The 6,000-nt window shown below is 34.6% G+C and overlaps 1 protein-coding gene across 8 annotated transcripts in view; it reads right to left on the reverse strand.

Moving 5' to 3' along the window:
- The window catches only part of LOC121386436 (multiple epidermal growth factor-like domains protein 10), a 63,832-nt gene extending 59,553 nt beyond the window's left edge, over window positions 1-4,279 (reverse strand). For all 8 annotated transcript variants that reach the window (XM_041517330.1, XM_041517334.1, XM_041517335.1 and 5 more), the window contains exon 1: window positions 4,234-4,279. The gene's annotated coding sequence lies outside the window, so the exon portion shown is untranslated. The remainder of the gene's footprint in view (window positions 1-4,233) is intronic.
- Between the last annotated feature and the right edge of the window lie 1,721 nt (window positions 4,280-6,000).

Raw genomic sequence — 6,000 nt, forward strand, 5'->3', positions numbered from 1 at the left:
GGGCTATTTCTCGCTCCAGCCAGTGCACCACGACTGGTATATCAAAGGCCGTGGTATGTGCTGTCCTGTTTATGGGATGGTGCATATAAAGTATCCCTTGCTGCTAATCGAAAAGAGTAGCCCGTGAAGTGGTGACAGCTGCTTTCCTCTCTCAACATCTGTGTGGCCCTTAACCATATGTCCGACGCCATATAACCGTAAATAAAATGTGTTGAGTGCGTCGTTAAATAAAACAGTTCTTTCCTTCCTTTTACATGTTTTACGTTAAAAATAATACTACGAGTAGAATGATGGAAATACATAGTGAACAGTTTTAAGGTCAGCTCATGTTGCCCGAATGTCTTATTCATTTATGCCCGAATTCGGAGATTGCCAAAAACGCTAACCGTTGTTGTTGGACCTATTTCTCAGTTATCTCCCTCTATATCTGCATTTCTATATTTTATTAGTATGCTGGGTGTTAAATCTTGGTCCCCCATTTTTATTTTTATTTTTTTATTTGGAAAGACTATTTACCTCCTTTTTATTATTTGTTTTTAATTTGCACCCCTTCCGAAATATATATTGCACTTTTAATGACTGTTAATAACTGGATTGCTTTTTCTTCTTTTTTCTTCTTATAACTATGTATTTAATTTTATTTATTTTTATATTATTATTTTTTAATTTAATTTAATTTAATTTAATATAATTTTGTTTTGATTTGTTTATAAATAAATGTATTTATATATTTTATTTATTTATAAATATTAAAGAGACATTCCTGAGTTTGATGCATTGAAAGATGTTTTCGACTAATAAAATATTTCTACGATTAAACTTACACAATAAATATATTTCCTTCTTTAGAATATCAGTGTCTGCATATTCAATGTGTTTCTGGTCGTCTTAATATTTGTAAAAACCCCAAACTGTATTTTGTCTTCAAATAATTGTGTACGTACGAAAAAACTGTATTTTAGGAAATAAGATGACATTTAACCTAGTACAAATATTAGAACGATCGGAAACACGTTTAATATACAGCCACTAATATTTTATGCAGAAAAATATATTTGATATATGTAATTACAATCGTTAGAAAGTTTCTGTTAGTCGATATCATCTTAAAACGTTCAGCAAACTCGGGAATGTCCATTTAAATGATACTATTATTTTTGTTTACAAGTACAATGTAAGCGCATCGTTCGGTTCCAGAATGCCATGCGCGGCGAGGAGTTCCCCCAATCTAAAAATAACACCGCCGTATAGCTATCGCGACGTTATTTACGTTTATGCATATCAAAAATCTAATAAATTTAAACGCGATTAGGGACCATCTCAAAATTCATATGATGCCAAAAAAGACGAAATGGTTTCGTCTGGGAGGGGGGGGTGGGATGGGGGGAACCTTCAAAAATGACTGTTTTCCAAGAACAGCAGAAAAACTAAGCCGGCATTCCTCAGGAACAGGAACTCTGTGTTCTGTGTGTGTGCCGGGTACCATCCAGCCAACCAGACAATTACACCACCTCCCCTGACAGCCAATTAGAACTCGCGATACAAATATGCATAGCATTTACTAACCAGTCCCACTTACCTGTGCGTAACATTTCTTCATAATTTTTTGGTTCGAATCTGCTCGTCTTCATCCACCATTACAGCTACATGTATCTGTACACAAGTTTTGTAAAAACACGATAGAGGGCATGCCTGTTCCGTATTGAATATGACACATCGGGCCTTTGTGAATAAGTAAATGAACAAACCTTGTTTTATATGTTTACTTTTAATTAACCTAATTTATATATAGTTTTGCGTATTATATTTGATACGGGCAGCGCTCTAGGGTTAAAATTGACAACTTTATGACAAATGAGGCAAACAAGAAACAAATACATGAAATAGAAACATTTTATTACTAGTATGCCCTACATATATTCTGCATTTCTATATAAATACATAATGTAGAAGTAGTGACGTTTTCATCTGAAATAAATGATGATGCCAAAACATAATCTTATTTAGTCTTTTTGGGGGGCGAGGGGGTCTCAAGAGAGACTAAACTGTTTCTTCTTTTTTGGCATCATATGAATTTTGAGATGGTCCCTTAGCAATCCGCGTTTAGCCGCTATCCGCGTTTAGTTTTATCCGCTCTTCATGCATAAGGCCCCAGGTCCTTATGTATAATGCCAATATAACTTAAATGTGTCGATTGCATATTACAACATTCCTTTTTCTTTTAAATAGATTAACTTCTTCAAACAATGACAATAATAATAACAATAATAACAAGACAACAACAACAATAATAATAATAGTTATTATTATTGTTATTATTATTTATTATTATGGTTGTTTTTTCCGATAATAATGTTAATAATAAAATAATAATTATTAGTAGTATTTATTATTATTATCAGGCCTATTATTAATTGTTATTATTGTTGGTGGGGGTTTTTTCCTATAAAAAAGCAGGCTGCATACACCTGATAATGTATACTTTACAAACCCCATTGTTATAATGTTGTTACATTGACAATCAAATAAAATTATTGTGATCTCCAGATTTTTGCCACATCCAAGCGACGCTTGAATGAAATTATCTTTCATGCAAATTTCATAGGTTATACACACACACACACACACACACACACACACACACACACACATACATACATATATGCCGTGTAGGAAGGGCCCATCAATGATACTATAAAGTCAGGTCGACCAACTTTCAGGAATTTTCCGAAAAATCGGAATGTTCATCACATACTCGGAATTCCGGAATTGATGTCAAATATCCAGAATTGTTTTCACATTCACTCAAATTGTTTTTTTATTAAGCAACTAATTCGTATTACATTCTACATTCTTAGAATTAAATATCTTTATCACTCATTTCAACCTGAGCTCTGTTTTGTCTTAATGTTCGTCCCCGAAACAGTTCGCCACAAATCAGTTCGACCCCACTACATGCATATGATGAAATAGTGCATATGTGGTCCCAAGTGTGTTTGTTACTTTATTGCTAATCTGTAGGTGGGAGTCTTAAAGGTCCACATTTATGGTACATTATTAATACACAGTATATGAAACAAATACATAAACATTACAGTATTAAAAATAATAATAATAATACCATCCCATTTATATTTGTTGTATCTGTGAAAATGTCCTTCTCAATTGAATTGTACACTGCCGCCCCTGCTCTGGTACACTCAATGGTTCACCATACTTTACATTTGAAAACTATATCCAAAAGAATATTCCATCCATACTATTCAATTCAATAGAATAACATTTTTCGCTTTTTAAAAATACATGTTTTCCACCTTGCCAGTAAAATGTGTGAAAGGCTGCAAATCACGCTTTCATGTTAAGCCGGTTAGCGCGTCACGTGACTTAGGTCTTGGAGTCGACAGGCGTTTTGGCTAGCGATGGAGAAAACGCGAGTTTTTATTGCGAATTATATATTAAAAACGGGTAAAAAAAAAAAAAATTTATTTCATTGATACTTCATATATATATATATATATATTGTAAAAGGTATACGTAGATACCATACAATAGTGAATTACGTTTCTCATAAATGTGGACCTTTAAACTGTAATACAATGTTTGCTAATAAAGTGGGGTTTTTTGTGTATGTAGGTGTGTGGGTGTGCAAAGGGGGGCGGGGTGTCTTTTTATGAGGAAGTTCCAATTCACATATAAATAATGATATACTCATTTGTATTGGCTGACATCGGTGCCCTAATTTCAAGCCCTGATAAAGGATCAGAAATTGATAGCAGGTATAAAAATGTAGCTTTTTCTTTATGCAGGGATGCTAAATTAACCAACTGGAACAAAGAACTGCTTCATTTTTAATAGAGAACAAAAATATTGATGAGGGTCAGTTTCAGTGAAATTTGTGAAATTGTCATTGTTTTGGAGCACCAATATTTAGAAAGAGATATCCATTTCAGAGTAAATGATTGTTTTCTTATTTGATTTTTTTGTTGTTGTTATTTTCTCGTTATAGGCATTGTTTTGAAGGAATTTACACAACAAAAAATATAGAAAAATAATAAATTTTAAAATCATGTGGCATTGCTACTTATAATATATTAATTCTCATCCCCTTTTAAACTTCCCCCAAAGATCCCTTGGCATTCCGCCTCATTTCATTGCCTCCCCAGCCCCAAACGGATTTTCTGTATCCGCCACTACCTTAGTATTTTTACTATTTTAATGATTAATTAAACTTACCCTACAAAAATAAGACGCTTCGTTTAACACTTATCTTCAAAATGCAGGATAGATATGACGTCATTAACTAATGTGACGACAATGACGTTGGTTAGTCCATGTACACACTACAGTACGTGACACCATGATCGGGCACATCACCATGATTGAGTAACCTATATAGACCTCAGCTGGCAGGGAGTAATCCTCCCCCCAAGGGGATTTGTCACCAATTATTTTTAGAAAGCTCATGGCAGAGAAAGATGAAATGCATGTGTTTGTTTTCTGTAAACGGGTTGTTTTTGGCAACAAGCGGTCGAAATAAGAGACACTGTTCCTTCTTTGAGCCCTATTTTTTTTTAGTTTGGGGGTATGATTAATTAATGCTAAACAACACTAACAAATTAGCCAAATCTCTCTGGTTTTGTCTTTTTCTCTCTTTTTTTTTCTCTCTCTTTCTTTTCTTCTTCTTCTGTTTTTTTAATAAATAAGTTTTCTATACCGAGCAGTTATTTTCAAAAAGGTGAGTGAGGGTGTTACAGAATTCAAGATGATTAATTAATGCTAAATAACACTAACAAATTAGCCAAATATGTCTGGTTTGTGGTTTGTCTGGAGTGAGGGTGTTACAGAATTCAAGATGGCATCCAAGATGGCCACCATTTCATGTTATTGGCAATAACTACTTCTATATTAAACCTAGGATGATAAGTGTTGATCAATGCTGCATGAATTTATATGGGTCTACATGTATATCTGAAACATCGTACTAAGTATTGTACATGTATGTTGTGTTCATTGCTTGAAAAAGGTGGGGTCTAGCTCAGTCGGAATCGGAATCGCCTGGCTTTTCTAAGTGTAAGGCCAAACACCCTCTGTGGACTTAACCCCTGATTCGATCACCGCCACCCCACAGTCAATGCCCCACAACTGGTATGTGCTGTGTTAGCCACGGACATGTGGATATACAAGATCATTTGCTGCTAATAGAAAAATATAGCAAGTTTCCACTATGACTACAGGTCAAAATTATCAGTAATTTAACATCCAGTAGTCATTGATTAATAAATCAGTGTGCTATAGTGGTGTCAATAAACACACATACACACACACGCACGCACGCACACACACACACACACACACACACACACACACACACACACAATTGTCTCGCTGGTAGATTAAATGTGAGGTGCCAGACGTTTTGTTTTGTCGTTGTACTGCCTGGCTGTGTTGATACGCTGCCTGTAAGTTATATGCGTTTTATTAATAAATGTTACAGGGGCTGCACATACTTAAGTTCAGGGCCTAAATACAAAAATTAATGAATAATACAATATTACACACACATTTCTGTTGTATTCTTTATTTTAAATGTGTATATCATCATCAACACAAAACCCGTTTGGGAACAGATTACCGTCAATATTCAGCGTTCATTCTGCATTAGTACAATGACACCCACAAAGAAAGAAGGGAACACATTTCAATTATATGAATGAATGTTAATTAAGTTGTAAGAAACTGTAACTTGAAAGATAACAAAACGTAACTTGAACCACATGCACCGGTTGGTCTGTGAAATAAAATCGGTGTATAACACCAGTAGAACATTAACATTAACAATTACCAAACAATGGTTAAAGGACACTAAGTTTGACAGTTTAATTTATCAATCATCTTCGCTCGAGTCATCCGAGCATGGATCTTCTGACAGAAAGGGTCGTTCTCATCTTGGCAGTCCTCTTCTGGCAGAACCACACCAGGGTCAGACGTAGAGTATTATCT

This window comes from Gigantopelta aegis, chromosome 12, assembly GCF_016097555.1.
Source record: "Gigantopelta aegis isolate Gae_Host chromosome 12, Gae_host_genome, whole genome shotgun sequence".
NCBI lineage: Eukaryota > Metazoa > Mollusca > Gastropoda > Neomphalida > Peltospiridae > Gigantopelta > Gigantopelta aegis.